Source organism: Elephas maximus, chromosome 6 (assembly GCF_024166365.1).
Source record: "Elephas maximus indicus isolate mEleMax1 chromosome 6, mEleMax1 primary haplotype, whole genome shotgun sequence".
Classification (NCBI taxonomy): domain Eukaryota; kingdom Metazoa; phylum Chordata; class Mammalia; order Proboscidea; family Elephantidae; genus Elephas; species Elephas maximus.
Window position 1 is genome coordinate 8,593,240 of NC_064824.1, and position 19,286 is coordinate 8,612,525.

Here is a 19,286-nt window from a genome sequence, read left to right on the forward strand (position 1 = left end):
ATGTTGTAATGTTTTCTATTTCATTCCTTATTTTGGTTATTTGCATTCTCTCTCTTTTTTGCTAGATTAGGTAAAGTTTTTATCAATTTTATTGATTTTCTCAAAGAACCAACTTTTGGTTTTGTTAATTCTTTCTATTGTTTTTCCATTCTCTATCTCACTTGTGCTCTGATTTTTATTATTTCCTTCCTTCTAGTACTTCTGGGCTTAGTTTGTTTTTCTAGTGCCTCAAGTTGTAGAGTTAGACAGTTGTTATGGACTAGATTGTGTCTTCCTAAAATATGTATCAACTTGGGTAGGCCATGATTCCCAATATTATGTGGTTATCCACCATTTTGTGATCTGATATGATATTACTATATGTGGTAAATCCTAATCTCTGCATGTGGTTAATGAGGGAAGATTAGGTTATGTTGAAGAGGATTAGGGTGGAATGCAACGCCCTACTCAGATCACAGCCCTAATCCAATGTAGGGGTGGGGGGTTTCCCTAGGGTGTGGCCTGCATCACCTTTTATCTTACAAGAGATGAAAGGAGAGATAAGAAAGCCGAGAGAAGAAACCTCGTGCTACCAAGAAAGAAGTGCCAAGATTGGAGCTCATCCTATAGACCTGGGGTCATTGCACTGAGAAGCTCTCAGACCAGCAGAAGATTGATGATAAGGACCTTTCCCTAAGACTGACACAGAAAGAAAGTCTTCCCCTGAATCTGGTTCCCTGAATTTGGACTTCTAGCCTCCTAAACTGTGAGAGAATAAATTTCTGTTTGTTAAAGCCATTCTTTCATAGTATTTCTATAATAGCAGTACTAGATAAGACAGCTATTGACTTGAGGTCTTTCTTATTTTTGTGATGTAGGCATTTATTACTATAAATTTCCTTCTGATAACTACCTTCACTTCATCCCATAGTTTTTGGTATGTTCTTTTTTCATTGTGATTATTGTTTGTAAAAATAATTTTGCTGATTAATGGTATATTTCAAAATTTTCCTTAATAATTCATTATTCTGTTATTAAAAAATACATTTCAGCTTTTCTAAACATTTTTCTCTCATATTTGCCTCTCTACAGAGTCAGAATTCTTTGAAAGCCCCTCCCCCAAAAAAAAGAAAGCAAGAAGAGAATATGATTTGATCAGAGATTATTAGATTTAGTCCCTTTAAAAAAAAAAAAAAACAAATTGGTTAGTTGTTTTGTTTTGTTTTCTTTCTTTTTTTTTTATTCCTGGTTAGCTGTCTAATTTATTTTAGGTCCTAGATGTGCTTTGAATTATATTTCTGGAGAAAGAAGAAAATTGTCTTTTTCAAATCACAGATATACCCATATACAACAAACTGAAGAAGAGAGAATATAAAAACTCATTGTTATTAGTGTCCTGGGCCAGGTCCCCTGGAAAAGGAAGAAGTCCACCATGTCCAAGATGTTCATAGCACTGCATTCATTTCATATCAAAATTGCTTATTACTAATGTCAGTTTTGCCACCTGATGATGATTTGTTATCTCTATTAATACATATATCATCTCTGTAAGATAGGAGACAATATTCAGCATTAGCCATATGGAGAAACTGAGCACCAAAGAGATGAAATTAGTCAGACAATCCTTCAGAAGGCAGTGACTGATCTTCCTTATTGATAATGTCCCCAGTAGGCAATGTGGTACTTAGAACACAGCTGCTGTTTAATAAAAAAGAAATTTTTTTTTTTTTTTTATAAATACCTGTAAAATTAACAGCCTGGTGAAGAGGGCCTGAGTTGGTGAACCTGTCTCCAGATCTCTCCACCTTAATCCACAGCTCTCCTCATCTGCGCTACATAACCAGGAAGGTTCATTCCTTCAGTTGTTCCTCAGCCCTTCATTTTTTAAAAAGTAATTTGTTATTATTATTATTGTTGTTGCTGAGAATATACACGGCAAAAATATACACCAGTTCAAGTTTCTATATCCACACTTCAATAAAATTGATCACATTTTTTGAGTCTTACAATCATTTTCACCCTCCTTTTCTGAGTGATTCTTCCCCCATTAACATGATTAAAAAAAACTCTCTGCCCCCTAAGGTTTCTATCCAATCTTTCAGGTTTCTGTTGTCAATTTGATCTCATATGGCTAGATCCTAAAACATCATAATGCTTAAAGCAGACATTCATTATTAGTCAGGTTAAACGACCGTTTGGTTTTAAGACAGCTTCAAGGGATAGTTTTAGTTTAAGTTTTAAACGTTATCTTAGGGCAATATTTTCAGCGATTTTTCCAGCCAGAAAGTCTGGAGTCCATGAAAATTTGAAAGTCTGTTCTGCATATTCCCGCTTTTGATCAGGATCTTCTGTAGAATCTTTGATCAAAATATTCAGTAGTGGTAGCCAGGCACCATCCAGTTCTTCTCATCTCATGGCAAAGGAGGCAGTTGTTCATTGAGACAATTAGCCACATTCCATTTCCGCCTCCTATCCCTGACTCCCCTTATTACTCTGTTGTTCCAAATGAATAGAGAACAATTATTGTACCTGTATGGCAACTTGCAAGTTTTTAATACCCCAGGCACTACACTACAAACTAGGAGGTAGAACAAAAGCTCTAAACACATTAGTAGGCCAATTAACTGGTGTGTGCCATAAAAGCATGGTCCTAAACCTCCAGACCAAGGAAACAAATCCCATGAGGTGTTAGGCTATATATAAGCAGCCTCAGAAGCTGCTTTTTTTTATGTTGTTGTTGTAAACATATCTAACACACAACTTTTGTCAATTCACTTTTCATAGGAGTACAACTTATTGAAAGCAATTATATTAATCGGCTGCACAACTCTAACCTTAATTAATGCAATTTTTTTCCACATTGTAAACTGAATCTCAGTACACTGTAAGCAATAGACACCTTTTTTCATGCTCTCCCACCCCTGGTAACAACTAATAAACTTTGATCTCCATACATTTGTCTGTCCTTGTCCTTTGTGTAAGTGAGGTCATACAATATTTGCCCTTTTGTGATTGACTTATTTTACTCAGCAGGATGTCTTCAAGCTCCATTTATTTTGAAGGGTATATTAAGACTTCATTTCTGTTACTGGCTGAGTAGTACTCCATTGTATGTATATACCATGTTTTGTTTATCAATTCATCTGCTTATGGGCATTTAGGGTTTGACTATTGTGAATAGTGCTGCAATGGACATTGCTGTGCAGGTCTCTACTTTCAAGTTTTCTGGGTATTTACCTAGGAATAGAATTGCTGGATCATATGATAGCTCTAGTTTTAGTTTTTGGGGACCATTGCATTGTTTTCCACAATGGATGTACTGTTTTGCATTCCCATCAGCAACGGTAAGGGTTCCAATTTAGCCACATCTTCACCAACATTTGCTATTTTTGTCCATCCTAGTGGGAGTGAAATGATATCCCCTTACAGTTTTGATTTTCATCTCTCTGATGGCTAATGATGTTGAACATCTTTTCACGCTTTTGGTGGCCGTTTGAATGTCCTCTTTGTTGGAATGACTATTTAAGTCCTTTGCCCGTTTTATGATTATTTGTCTTTTTGTTGTTAAGTTTTTGAGGTTTTATATATATTTGGGTTATTAGATTCTTATTGGACATGTAGTTTTGAAAGATATTCTCACAGTTGGTAGCTTGCCCTTCCAGTTTTTCATGAAGTCTTTTGATGAACAGAAGTTTTAAATTTGTATCTATTTTGTCTTTTGCTGTTTGCGCTTTTGTTATTATATTAGATAATCCCTTTTTAAAAGCTAGGCCAGACAATGTTGCCCCTGCATTTTCCTCTAAGAATTTTATAGTCTTAGATTGCACATTTAGGTCCTTAAACCAATTTGAATTTGTTTTTATGTGTGATGTGAGGCATGGGTCTTGTTTCATTTTTTCTGCATGTGGAAACTCAATTTCCCAGCACCATTTTTTGAAGAGATCCTTCTTTCCCATCAAATGCCAAGTCCATTTTTAATTTTTATTATCCTGTGATCTTACCACAGATCCTGACAGTGGAGGATATAAAAGTACTTACTAATTTCTAATAGTTGGTAATCATGTTCTTTTCTTTCCACATTTAAATGTTGACTCTAATGACAATCAGTGTCACGGTAATTAATATTTCTTAACAACATTTATTCTGTGCTTAATATTTTCAAAGCACTTCAAAATTATGCCCAAAATTCCCAGGAATAATGGCATTATTTTTATCTGCTTGCTCTGTAGATGAATCTCCTGCTTAAATGAAGAAACTCACCAAAGGCAGTTGGCATGTTTGCAAGGGAAAGCAATTTTCTGGAACCTGTGGCTAGGGAAGAGCACCCATTGCAATGGACAAAGGCTTTCTCTTGATGGCTGTGTTTAGGAAGACTCCTTTCTTCTGCTCTGTCTTTCTTTAGTTGTGTCTTCAGTCAAAACCTATTCTTTTGTTTCCCCATCTAGCTCAGGAGGCTCTCTGGCTTATTGTTTATAAGTCTATATGGAAGCGGGATGATGGGAGGGAAAGATGAGTCCTTATATGACTGCCTTGTGCCAGATACTCTACACAAAGCTGCCCATAGACCTCTTTATTTGCTGCTGCTCAGTGTCAGTGTGTTATCATTTGATACGTGGAATATCCAAAGCTGAGAGGGACGAGGTAGTTTACCAAGGGGCCAACTGACTTCAGAGTTCCTGCTCTCCTGACCCACTGTACTGAGCCAGAGTTGGATCCTGCAAACTGGGTTTTAGCGTTAGCTTTTCTGCTAGTGAGCATTCTGCGTGACCCTAGGAATTCCATTTAGATCTCAGGAGAGTTTTACTTGGAGAAAAGGTTTTATTTGCTCTGTAAGTAATGAATTAACTTTATAAATGCTTATTAAAATTCTCCTCTATTCTAGGTTCTATATAGCACTAGGGATGTCATGACAAGCAAGGTAGATTCACTACCCATTTGAACCTAATCTACTAACTGATCTTACATTTACGTATCTAGAAATTGAAAGACAGAAGACACACCCAGGTAATATGAAAATACATTTTCTTACCTGTAAGGAAGTCAGAAAACCTCTCATTAGAATTCCAAAGGCATAAACATGTTTTCCTGTCAAAAGTTTCTGCTAATTGTGTTTGAGAGCCAATGTTACTTGTTATTAAGAAGTTGGTAAAACAGCTTAAAGAATAATTTGAACAAAGGAAAAAGAATCGTTTGCCACAATTCTAAGAGGATAGGCTTGATATTTGCAGAGAGTTTAGTTTTAATTCTCACACAGATATGTTGTTATGCAGACAAAGCGTTTGCAGCATTTAGAACCATTTTATTTTTCACTGGCTGTTGTATTTTAGATTCTTTCCACTCTTCTGTAATGATAGACAAATACAGTTTTTTGTTGTTGTAGCTTGTTTGTCTATTATTTTCACCTCGTATCATTTAAGATGCCACTTGGAACAGCATCTAAAAAGTACTTACATCCTGATGAGATGGTACGTAGTATAGAGGCTAAGACTGAGGGCAATGGATTCACATGGTCTGAGATCAGTTCCACCACCCAATGAATGTGTGGCCTCGGGGAAATACTTAATTCCCAATTCCTCAATTTTCCCTTCTTTAAAATGAGGATAATGTACCCAGCTCAAAGCGTTTTTGTGAACATTCAATAAGGTAGTGTATTATAGCTCTTAGATCACTGCCTGGTATGAAGTAAACACTCAGTAAACAATAACATTAATAAATAAAATAAAACAATAGGAGTGCATAATAACAGAATAGTAAGGCAAAATCAGAAGAGTCTTCAGTACAAAATATTGCACTTCAGAACATTTTATTCCGTAACTAAAGTAGTGGCACAATATGATGGTTTTTAAAAATGTTTAAATGTTTTATATATTGACATACCTTTTATTAAATCATTTTGCTTTTTTGAATATTTGTTTTTGAATATTTTTTATTTCTTATTTTCAGCTATTATATATGCTGTTGTACTATGTACACATATATATAGATAAATATATACACATTATACATACACACATCTGTGTGTGTGCATGTCATTAACCAGTTTCTGTTGAGTTGACCCAGCTCATAGCTCATAGATACCCCATATGTGTCAAAGTAAAATTGTGCTCCATAAGCTTTTCTGATTTTTTGGAAGTAGATAGCCAGGCCTTTCTTCCTGGACACCTCTGGGTGGGCTTGAACCTCTAATCTTTTGAAGACCAGCTAAGCTCATTAACCATTTGTACCACCCAGAGACTGACTCTCTCTCTCTATTATATATACACACACACACAAACACTTTTTGCATGTATGGGTATATGTCTTTGGGATAAATTCTCAAGAATGGAACTAAACAGTCAAAAGATCTAAGTATTGCCATGTAAAACAGGTTTTGGAAAGGTAGCTTTCATGTTAAGATGTAAACTGATACTCTTTTTTTAATCCCATTTTATCAAATACTGAGTTTAACACAACTCCACATTGAAAATCATCATAAGAAGTAGAAAACAAGATTCACAATGGCAAAAAATAAAAATAAAAAAATAACAAGACTGTGATAACATTAAAAATGCATGGTGAAGGGATGTCAGAGTCTCAATGCTTTTTACCTACATAACCTGTCTCAGTGTGAGGGTTGACCCTTCCCACCTGATGCTTTCAAGCAATTTAAGAATATTCATTCAAATCCACTTATGGCAAGCAAAAGAGAATGTGTGTATCAAGTCTAAGACTTCAAAAACCATGCCCTGATGAATTTGTGTTTCGAAGCAATTCACACACACACACACACACACTCACAGACACACATATGTGCATATATGTCTACATGCATATGTACCAAATATTTTTTAAATAGTATTTTACTACGCTCTAGGTGTAAGTTTACACAGCAAATTATGTTCCCCTTTAACAATTTTATACAATTTTTCCATGCCATTGGTTATAATCTTTACATTGTGCCAGCATTCTTATTATTTCTATTCTGTTCTCTTTCCATTGATCTAGCTTCTAATTCCTCGTTGCCTCCTCATCTTTTGTTTTGGGTAAATGTTGACGGTTTGGCCTCATGTAATTAACTGTTTAAGGGGCACATACTCATGGGTGGTATTTTTTTAATTTTATAAGCCAATCTATTACTTGGCTGAAAGGTGACCTACAGAAACAGATTCAAATCCAAGTTCAGATGATATTTTAGGACAATCATCTTGAGGGTTCCTCTAGTCTTAATCTGTCCAGTAAGCTAGGCCTTTTTTAGGAATTTGAATTCCGGTCCACACTTTTCTCCCATTCTATCTGGGATCTTCTATTGTGTTCCTGGTCAGAAAGGTCAGCAGTAGTTGAGACTTTTGTTAGGTGCAATCTATAAATTCTGACTCATAGCAACCTTATGTGCAACAGAAAGAACACTGCCCCAACCCGCACCATGCTCACAATTGTCGCTATGTTTGGGCCTGTTTTTGCAGCCACTACGTCAAACCATCCAGCTGAGGGTCTTTCTCTTTTTTGATGACCCTCTACCAAGTATGATGTTGGTCTCCAGGGACAGGTCCCTCCTGATAACGCGTCCAAAGTATGTGAGAATAAGTCTTGCTATCTGTCATGGTTTGAATTGTGTCCCCCCAAAATATCTGTCAACTTGGCTAGGTCATGATTCCCTTGTATGATGGTATGATTGTCTACCATTTTACTTTCTGATGTGATTTTCCTATATATTATAAATCCTATCACTATGATGCAATAAAATGGATTAGCGGCAATTATACTGATGAGGTCTACGAGATTAGGTAGTCCCTTAAGCCAATCTCTTTTGAGATATAAAAGACAGAAGCGAGCAGAGAGACATGGGGACCTCATACCACCAAGAAAGCAGCGTAGGGAGCAGAGTGCATCCTTTGGACCTGAGGTTCCTGTGCTGAGATGCTCCCAGTCCAAGAGAACACTGATGCATTACAAGAGGCTTCCTCCAGAGCTGACAGAGAGAGAAAGCCTTCCACTGGAGCTGACACCCTGAATTCAAACTTCTAGCCTACTGGACTGTGCGAGAATAACCTTCTCTTTGTTAAAGCCATCCACTTGTGGTATTTCTGTTATAGCAGCACAAGATGACTAAGACACCATCCTCCCTTCTAAGAAGCATTCTGGCTGTACTCCTTCCAAGACAGATTTATTTGTTCTTCTGGCAATCCACAGTACATCAAATACTCTTCTGTAGTGGAAGCCAGGCACCATCTAGTTCTTCTGGTCTCAAATTAGAGAAGGCTGTGGTTTGTGTGGACTATTGGTCCCTTGGACTAGTTTCTTCTTTGAGACTTTGATTACCATCATTCTCTTTTGTTCCATATGAGTAGAGACCAATAGCTGATTTTTAGGTGGCTGCTTGCAAGCTTTTAGAACCCTAGATGCTACTCACCAATCTAGAATGTAGAACTATGAACTGTTATGTGAGCTATTTTGTGTCAATTGAGTAAGTTTTCCCCTGAGTCTATAGTTTCAAGCCTTTTAATCCAGTAAACAAAATCCCTCGAATATTGTGCCCACTGTGTGGCTTGGTATATATGTGGATACATGTACAGCTCACACATACGCCTACACGTGCTCATCCATTTACTCACGTTTGCAATTCTATGTACATATGTGCGTCCATATCTACCCATGTAATCACACACATATTTTGGGTTGTTTTTACTGTTGTTGCAAAATTGTATATGTTACAGTATTTACCAAAATTGTACCTTTTCTCATGCACTTCTTAGTGTCTTTATTTACCTTGTTCAGGTTGTGCTGACTTTATCCACATTTGGTCTTTTCTTTCCTATCACCAAAAGTAACAAGCGTGTACTGTCTAGAAGGTAATTTTTCCTTCCTCTCCCTCACTTCCTGGTAACCAATAAAGAACCTGGCTTTCTGTGTGTATATCTATTCTTGATTTTTATAATAATGAGACCATATAATATTTATCTTTTTGTGACTGACATATTTCACTCAGAATGTTACCCAGATCTGTCCATGTTAAAAGATGTTTCTTGGGCTCTTCATTATTCTGAGTAGTTGTGTAGTATTCCATTTCATGTATGTAACACAGTTTGCTTATCCATTCACTCATTGATGGGTACTTAGGTTGTTTCCATCTTTTTGCTATTGTGAATAATGCAGCAATGAACATAGGTGTGCGTGTGTTTATTCATGTCACTGCTTTTATATCTCTAGGATATGTACCCAGAAGTGGGATGCTGGATCATAAGGCATTTCTATTTCTAGCTGTTTGAGGAAATGCCATACTGTTTTCCATAGTGTTGGGAACCTTTTACAATCCCATCAGCAATGTATGAGTTCTAATCTCCCTCAACCTTGACAGCATTTGCTGTTTTCTATTTTTTTGATTATTGCCGTTTGTGCAGGGGTGCAATCGTATCTCATTGTAGTTTTGTTTTGCATTTTTGTAATGGGTAATGATCTCTATTATCTTTTCATGTATTTGTTGGCTGTCCGAATGTCCTCTTTTTTGAAGTGTCTGTTCATGTACTTTGCCCATTTTTCATTGGATTGTTTCTTTTTGTTATTATTATTTTTTAAATTAATTTTCTTGTGCTTTAAATGGAAGTTTACAAATCAGGTCAGTCTGTAATACAAAAATTTGCATCTACCTTGCCATACACTCCTAATTGCTCTCCCTCTAATAAGATAGCACAGTTCTTCCCTCTACTCTCTCTCCTCCTGTCCATTCAGGTAGCTTCTGACCCCCTCTGCCCTCTCATCTCCCCTCCAGACAGGAGATAACAACATAGTCTCATGTGTCCACTTGATCCAAGAAGCTTGTTCTTCAACGGTATCATTTTCCATCCCCTATTCCAGTCCAATCCTTGTCTGAAGAGTTAGCTTTGGGAATGGTTCCTGCCTGGGGCTAACAGAAGGTCTGGGGGCCATGGCCTCTGGGGTCCCTCCAGTCCCAACCTGACCATGAAGTCTGGTCTTTTAATGAGAACTTGGGGTCTGCATCCCACTGCTCTACTGCTCCCTCAGGGTTTCTCTGTTGAGTTTACTGTCAGTGCAGGCATCGGTTGTGGCTGGGCACCATCTAGCTCTTCTGGTCTCAGGCTGATGTAGTCTCTGGCTTATGTGGTCCTTTCTGTCTGTTAGGCTCATAATTACCTTGTATCTTTGGTATTCTTCATTCTTCCTTGCTTCTGGTGGGTTGAGACCAGTTAATGCCTCTTAGATGGCCGCTTGCTAGCATTTAAGACCCCAGACACCACTCTCCAAAGTGGGATGCTGATTGTTTTCTTAATAGATTTTATTATGCCAATTGATGTAGATGTTCCCTGAAACCATGGTTCTCAAACTCCCACCCCTGCTATGCTGGTCTTTGAAGTTTTCAGTTTATTCAGGAAACTTCTTTGCTTTTGGTTTAGTCCATTTTTGTTAACCTCTCCTGTATTGCGTATTGTCTTTCCCTTCACCTAAAATAAAACTTATCTACTATCTAATTAGTGAATACCTCTGTCCATCCCTCCCTCCCTCCCCCCTCTCAACCATCAAAGAATATTTTCTTCTCTGTTTAAACTGTTTCTCCAGTTCTTATAATAGTGGGCTTATACAATATTTGTCCTTTTGCAATTGACGGATTTCCAGATTTCTCCATGTTATGAAATGTTTCATGGATTCAACATTGTTCTTTATCGATGAGTAGTATTCCACTGTGTGAATATACCACAGTTTATTTATCCATTCATCCCTTGATGGGCACCTTGGTTGGTTCCAACTTTTTGCTATTGTAAACAGTGCTACAATGAACATGGCTCTGCATATATCTGTTTGTGTAAAGGCTCTTATTTCTCTAGGATGTATTCCAAGGAGTGAGATTGCTGGATCCTATGGAATTCTACTTCTAGTTTTTTAAGGAAGTTCAAAATTGATTTCCAAAGTGTTTGTACCATTTTGCATTCCCACCAGCAGTGTATAAGTGTTCTAGTCTTTCCACAACTTCGCCAAGATTTATTATTCTGTGTTTTTTGGATTAATGCCAGCCTTGTTTGAGTGAGATAGAATCTCATTGTAGTTTTGATTTGCATTTCTCTAATGGCTAATGATCGTGAGCATTTCCTCATGTACCTGTTAGCGGCCTGACTGTCTTTAGTGAAGTGCCTATTCATGTCCTTTGCCCATTTTTTAATTGGGTTATTTGTCTTTTAGTGGTTGAGTTTTAGCAGAAACGTGTAGATTTTAGAGATCAGGCATTGATCAGAAATGTCATAGCTGAAAACTTTCCCAGTCTGTAGGTAGTCTTTTTACTCTTTTGGTGAAGTCTTTGAATGAGCATAGGTGCTTGATTTTTAGGAGCTCCCAGTTACCTGGTTTCTCTTTGGCATTTTTAGTAATCTTTTGTATTCCATTTATGCCATGTATTAGGGCTCCTAACGTTGACCCTATTTTTTCTCCCATGATCTTTATCGTTTTAGGCTTTATGTTTAGGTCTTTGATCCATTTTGAGTTAGTTTTTGTGCATGGTATGAGGTATGGGTCTTGTTTAATTTTTTTTTTTTTTTGCAGATGGATATCCAGTTATGCCAGCACCATTTGTTAAAAAGACTGTCTTTTCCCCAGTTAACTGACTTTGGGCCTTTGTCAAATATCAGCCGCTCATACATGGATGGATTTATGTCTGGATTCTCAATTCTGTTCCATTGGTCTGTGTGTCTGTTGTTGTACCAGTACCAGCTGTTTTAACTACTGTGGCCACATAATATGTTCTAAAATCAGGTAGAGTGAGGCCTCCCACTTTGTTCTTCTTTTTCGGCAATGCTTTACTTACCCTGGGCCTCTTTCCCTTCCATATGAAGTTGGTAATTTGTTTCTCCATCTCTGGTAAGATTTATCCCTAAGTGTTTTATCTTCTCGGGGACTACTGTAAATGGTATTGATTTGCTGATCTCCTCTTTGATGTTCTTTTTGTTGGTGTAGAGGAATCCAACTGATTTTTGTATGTTTATCTTGTATGCTGATCATTGCTGAACTCTTCGATTAGTTCCAGTAGTTTTTGTTGAGGATTCTTTAGGGTTTTCTGTGTATAAGGTAATGTCATCTGCAAACAGAGATAATTTTACTTCTTCTTTGCCAATCTAGATGCCCTTTATTTTTTTACCTACACTAATTGCTCTGGCTAGGACCTCTAACACTATGTTGAATAAGAGTGGTGATAAAGGGCATCCTTGTCTGGTTCCTGTTCTTAAGTGGAATGCTTTCAGAAACTCCCCATTTAGGTCGATGTTGGCTTTTGGCTTTGTTTAAATGCCCTTTATTATGCTGAGGAATTTTCCATCTATTCCTATTTTGCTGAGAGTTTTCATCATGAATGAGTGTTTGACTTTCTCAAATGCCTTTTCTGCATCAATTGTTAATATCATGTGGTTCTTGTCTGTTTTATTTATATGGTGGATTACATTAATTGTTTTTCTAATGTTGAACCATCCCTGGATACATGGTATAAATCCCACTTGGTCGTGGTGAATTATTTTTTTGATAAGTTGTTGAATTCTATTGGTTAGAATTTTTTTTAGTATTTTTGCATCTAATTTCATGAGGGATATAGGTCTGTCATTTTGTTTTTTTGTGGTGTCTTTACCTGGTTTTGGCATCAGGGATATGGTGGCTTCATAGAATGAGTTAGGGAGTAGTCCTTTCTTTTTTATGCTTTGAAATGCCCTTAGCAGTAGTGGTGTTACCTCTTCTCTAAAAGTTTGATAGAATGCAGTGAAGCCATCCAGGCCAGAGCTTTGGTTTTTTTTTTTTTTTTTTATTGGGAGTTTTTTGATTACCTTTTCAATCTCTTTTTTTGTTTTGGGTCTATTTAGTTATTCTACTTCTGTTTGTGTTGTTTAGGTAGGTAGTGTGTTTCTAGGAATCCATCCATTGCTTCAAGGTTTTCAAATTTGTTAGAGTACAATGTTTCATAGTAAGCTGATATGATTCTTTTAATTTCAGTTGGGTCTGTTGTAATATTGCCCATCTCATTTCTTTTTTGAGTTATTTGTTTCCTTTCCTGTTTTTCTTTAGTCAGTCTGGCCAATGGTTTATCAATTTTTCTAATTTTTCAAAGAACCAGCTTTTGGTCTGTTAACTCTTTCAATTGTTTTTCTGTTCTCTAATTCATTTAATTCTGCTCTAATTTTTATTATTTTTATTCTTCTTGTGCCTGACGTTTTCTTTTGTTGCTCTCTTTCTGTTTGTTCAAGTTGTAGGGACAGCTCTTTGATTTTGGCCCTTTCTTCTTTTTGTATGTGTGCATTTATTGATATTACTTGACCTCTGAGCACTGCTTTCTCTGTGTTCCAAAAGTTCTAATAGGAAATGTTTTCATTCTCATTGGATTCTATGAATTCCTTTATTCCCAACCCAGTCTTTTTTGAGCAGTGTATTGGTCAGTTTCCAAGTATTTGATTTCTTTTCCCTAGTTTTTCTGTTACTGATTTCTATTTTTATGGCGTTAAGGTCTGAGAGGATGCTTTGTAATGTTTTGATGTTTTGGATTCTGCAAAGGCTTGCTTTATGACCTAATATGTGGTCTATTCTAGAGAATGTTCCATGTGCAGTAGAAAAGAAAGTATACTTTATAGCTGTTGGGTGGAGTGTTCTGTATATGTCTATGATGCCGAGTTGGTTGATTGTGGCAGTTAGATCCTCTATGTCTTTATCGAGCTCCTCACTGGGTGTCCTGTCCTTCACTGAAAGTGTTGTGTTGAAATCTCCTACTATAATTGTGGAGGTGCCTAGTTCACTTTTCAGTGCTGTTAGAGTTTGTTTTTTGTATCTTGTAGCCTTGTAATTGGGTGCATAAATATTTAATATATCGTCCTGGTAAATGTCCCTTTAATCATTATATAGTGTCCTTCTTTTTCCTTTGTGGTGTATTTAACTTCGAAGTTTATTTTGTCCAAAATTAGTATTGCCACTCCTGCTCTATTTTGATTGTTGTTTTCTTGATATATTTTTTTCCCATCCTTTGAGTTTTTGTTTGTTTGTGTCTCTAATTCTAAGGTGTGTCTCTCGTAGGCAGCATATAGCTGGATTATGTTTTTTTTTTTTTTAATCCAGTCTGCAACTCTCTGTCTCTTTATTGGTGCATTTAGTCCATTTACATTCAGTATAATTATAGACTGGTATGAGTTTAGTTCTGTCATTTTGATGTTTTTTTTGTGTGTGTGTGTTGTTGACAATTTCATTTTTCCACTTACTTTTTTGTGCTGAGAAGTTTTTCTTTGTAAATTGTGTGTTCCTTTTTTACATTGTAGTTGAATTTATTTTTCCTGAGTCCTTCTGTTTATCGTGGTTTTTGTTTTGAAGTATGGAATTCTTAGTTCTCTTTTTGGTTACCTTAATATTTGCCCCTATTTTTCTAAGTATAAACCTAACTTGTATTGCCATATATCACCTTGATTTCCTCTCCATATGGAAGATTTATGCCTACTGTATTTAGTCCCTCTTTATTGATTATTGTCACTTTTTGCATAATGACGTCTTTGATTCCCTCTTTTGAGTTTTTTTAAAAATAAAAAAAATTATTTTTGTGATTTCCCTATTTGAATTGATATTAGGATCTTCTGTGTCCTTGTGTTGTGCTGATATCTGATATTACTGATTTTTTGACCAAAGAATTTCCTTTAGTAATTCTTGTAGCTTTGGTTTGGTTTTTGCAAATTCTCTAAGCTTGTGTTTATCTGTAAATGACTTAATTTCGCCTTCATTTTTGAGGGAGTTTTGCCGGATATATGATTCTTGGCTGTTAATTTTTCTCCTTCAATGCTGCGTATATGTCATCCCATTGCCTTCTTGCCTGCATGGTTTCTGCTGAATAGTCTGAACTTATTCTTATTGATTCTCCTTTGTAGGTGACTTTTCATTTATCCCTGGCTACTTTTAAAATTTTCTGTTTATTTTGGTTTTGGCAAGTTTGATGATAATATGTCTTGGTGATTTTCTTTTGGGATCTACCTTGTATGGGGTTCAATGAGCATCTTGGATAGATATCCTCTCATCTTTCATGATGGCAGGGAATTTTCTGCCAACAATTCTTTAACAATTCTCTCTGTATTTTCTGTTTTCCCTCCCTGTTCTGGAATTCCAATCACACACAAGTTATTCTTCTTGGTAGAGTCCCACATGATTCTTAGGGTTTCTTCATTTTTTTTTCTTTAATTCTTTTATCTGATTTTTCTTCTAATATTATTTTTGCCAATTGCCTTATCCTCCATCTCCTCAACTCTTTATTCCAGTTCCTCAGTTCTGTTCCTCTGACTTCCTATTGAGTTGTCTAGTTTTGTAAATTTTTGAATGCTGTCTCTCTATGGATTCTTGCAGTTTATTAAATGTTTCATTTTGTTCTCAAATAATATTTTAATTTCTTCAACTGCTTTATCTGTGTGTTCCTTGGCTTTTTCTGTACATTGCCTTATTTCATTTCTGACATTGTCTCTGATGTCTTGAAGTGTTCTGCATATGTCTTTTATATTCTACATCTGGCAATTCCAGGAATATATCTTCATCTGGGAAAGATCTTGATTCTCTGTTTTGGGAATTTGTAGACACAATCATGGTCTGGTTCTTTATGTGATTTGATATCAACTGCTGTCTCCAAGCCATCTATAAGTTATCATAATAATTTATTTTATATATGCTTACTGAGCCTTCTTGTTTTGTTTTGTTTCAATATACCCAGATGGGCTACTAAAGTGTGCTAACTTGATTGTTGAAGGCTTTGAAGCACTTAAGTCCTGTTACCAGATGGTTACAGCTATTACCAGGTATATGAGCCTATGAGTCCATTCATTATTCTTGAACAGAAGCAGCTCAGGTATCCTGATGGTCGGTCACCTAATGTGTAGTGTAGACTCTCACCTACTATCTTAGGAGAGTAGTGGTGATGGTTGTATGCACCAGTTTCTGGTAGGGGCAGGGAGTCGCTCCCTGAGGAGGGCAGGGTGCTGACAGCCTTCCCCCAAGTACCAGTGAGGAAGGAGCATCTCTGTTCTCTAGAGCGCTGTGGTTGGTGGACTCTGCAGCTGTACCTTAGGCACCCAGTGCTTGTACCTGTAAAGACTGGTAGGCACCACTGTCTTCATACCCCTTTTGCAGGTGGCTAGGTGGTGTGGATGTAACCTCAGCCCTCAGTTCTCTGTTGTGGGTCAGTGAGGGCTCAGTTTAATAGATAGAGTGGTATCAGATCTCCTAAACCGGCCTCTCCACTGCTTAGCTGAAACAATTACAATCAGATCTCTAACAGAATTGTCTTTTCATTGTAATAGCCACCTGGTTCCATGTCGGGATGAAAGCCAAAGACTGTGGATCTCTTATGCCTGGACTGGAGCAGCTTCTGTTCTGATCTTCCAGTTTAGAGAAGTCAGGAAAGGATTTTTCCCCTGATTGTTAATTGCAGTTTTCCCCAGGCTAGGAGAATGGGTTAGAAAAAAGCAGGGCACTTCTATCTCTGGCCCAGGGAAATGGAATGTTGATGAAGTCAGCTGGGGCAGGGAGGAGAGGGATCAGATAGATAGGGGGGAGTAGTGTGGTAGAATAGATAATATCACTTATCTTGTATGGGGAGGGCTGTTTTATCTGAGATTCTAGAGGGGTGTGTAGCCTGTTTGAGCTGGGAGGGTCCCCACCGAGATTGCCCCAGGGGGTTAGGGCTGCGTCGTGTGCTTGCCTTGTCTCAGAAAGCCACCATGAGCCCCACTGCACCAGCCCCAATGCACAGCACCAAGGGATCAGGGCTGGGTGCTGCTTCTGTGTGGTTTCTCGCTCCCCTGTCACTCAGGTTGTGTGTAACCTGTGTGCACTGGCTGACTCCCTGTGGTGATTGCCCCTGGGGGTTAGGGCTGCATCCCATGCTTGCCTTGCCTCTTGAAGCCACCATCAGCCCCACTGCCCTTGCGCCAAAGCCCAGCACCAAGGGATCAGGGCTGGAGCGCTGCACACAAGGCTCTGGAACTAGTCTCTGCTTCTGCATGGTCTCTCATTCCCCTGTCAGTCAGGTCGGTGAGTAGCCTGTGTGCGCTGGCTGGGTCCCCACCAAAATTGCCCCAGGGGGTTAGGATTGCATCCTGTGCTTGCCTTGTCTCAGGGAAACCACCATCAGCCCCACTGCACTGGCACCAAAGCAGCACACCAAGGGATCATAGCTGGGGAGCTGCATGCTGTGCTCCAGAACTAGTTGCTGCTTCAGTACAGTCTCTCGCTCCCCTGTCACTCGGGTCAATTCCTTAGTTCTGTGTTTGATGATCAGGGTTTGTAGATTGTCATGTATGTAATCGATTCACTTGTTTTTTCAAATCTTTGTTGCAAAAGGTTTCAGCAAAAGTTTCTGCCTAGTCAGCCGTCTTGGTCCCGCCTTCTTCTCTTTGTTATTTAGTTGTTGAAGTTTTCTATATATTTTAGAGATTGCACCCTTATCAGATACAGATATCCAGTTTTGTTGGCAGCATTTGTTAAAGACACTGTTTCTTTCACACTGAATGGAGTTTGATCCTTTGTTGAAGATCAGCTACCTGTAGATGGATGGATTTACTTCTGGGTTCCAAATTCTGTTCCATTGGTCTATGTGTATGTCATGTCATTGAAAGAGTATCAGGCTGTTTTGATTACCATGGATGTTTAAGTTTTGAGATCAGGAAGTGTGAGGCCTCATACTTTGTTCCTCTCCTTCAGTATTGCTTTGGCTATTCAGGGCCTCCTTCCTTGTCATATAATGTTGACGATTAGTCTATCCATTTTATTAAAGAATGTTGTTGGTATTGGGATAGGGATTGTATTATATCAATAGAGTGTTTTTGGTAGTATTGACATATTCACTATGTTAAACCTTCCAATCCATGAGCATGAAATATTCTGTTTTGTTTTTCATTTATGTACATCTCTTTTAGTTTCTTGCAGTAATATTCTATAGTTTTCCTTATATAAGTCTTTTACTTACCTGGGTAGGTTTATTGCTAGGTGTATTATTCTAGGAATAGAAATACCATCCTATTATAGATGGTATTGTTTTCTTAATTTTCTTTTCAGAATCCTCTTTGTTAGATTCCAACTGATGTTTGTATATTGATCTAGTACTCTGCCACTTTGCTGAATTCTTCTATTAGTTCCAGTAACTTTCTAGTGGAATCTTTGAGATTTTCTATGCATATGATCATGTCATCTGTGAATAAGGATGGTTTTACTTCTTCCTTTCCATTTTAAATTTGCTTTATGTCTCTTTCTTGCATTATTGCTCTAACTAGGACTTTTGGTACAATATTGAATAAGAATGATGATAAAGGGCATCCTTGTCTCATTGCCAGTCTCAATAGAAATGCTGTCAATCTTTCTCCATTGAGAATAATGTTGGCTGTTGGGTTTGCATATATGCCCTTAATTATGTTGAGAAATTCCCCTTCTATTCCTATTTTGCTGAAAGTTTTTATCAGGAAAGGGATGATCATATGACACTTTTCCTTTGATTTATTTATGTTTTGGATTATGTTGCTTGATTTTCTAATATTAAACCACCCTTGCATGCCTGGTATGCATCTCACCTGATCATGATGTATTATTATTATTATGTTTTGACATGCTATTGAATTCTGTTGGCTAGAGTTTCGTTGAGAATTTCTGTGTCTATACTCATAATGGATGCTGCTCTGTAATTTTCTTTTCTAGTTGTGCCAAGCTTTGGTATCAGGGTTATGCTGGCTTCATAGAATGAATTAGGGAGTATTCATTCCTCTTCTATGTTCTGGAATAGTTTGAGTAGAATTGGTGTCAGCTCTTCTCAGAATGTTTAGTAGAATTCTCTAATGAAGCCATCTGGCCTGGGGCTTTATTTGGTTGGGAGCTTTTTAATGACTTTTTCAATTTCTTCTTCTACTACGGGTCTGTTCAAATTCTCTACCTTTATTTGCATTAGTTTAGGTAGGTGAAGTGTTTATAGAAATTTCTCCATTTCTTCTAGGTTTTCAAATGTTTTGGAGTACAATTTTTCATAATATTCTGTTCTGATACTTTTTAGCTCAGTTTGTTCTGTTGTAATGTCATCCGTTTCGTTCTATACTTTGGTTATTTGTATTTTCTCTTTTTTTTTTCTTTTGTCAATTTGGCCAGTGGTTTGTTGATTTTATTGATCCTTTCAAAGAACCAACTTCTAGTCTTGTTGATTCTTTCTATTATTTTTCTGTTTTCTATTTAATGTATTTCTGCTCTGATCTTTATTATTTTCTTTCTTCTGGTGATTGTGTGCTTTTTTTGCTGGCCCTTTTCTATTTGTTCAAGTAGTAGGGTTAAGCTATTGATTTTGGCTCTTTCTT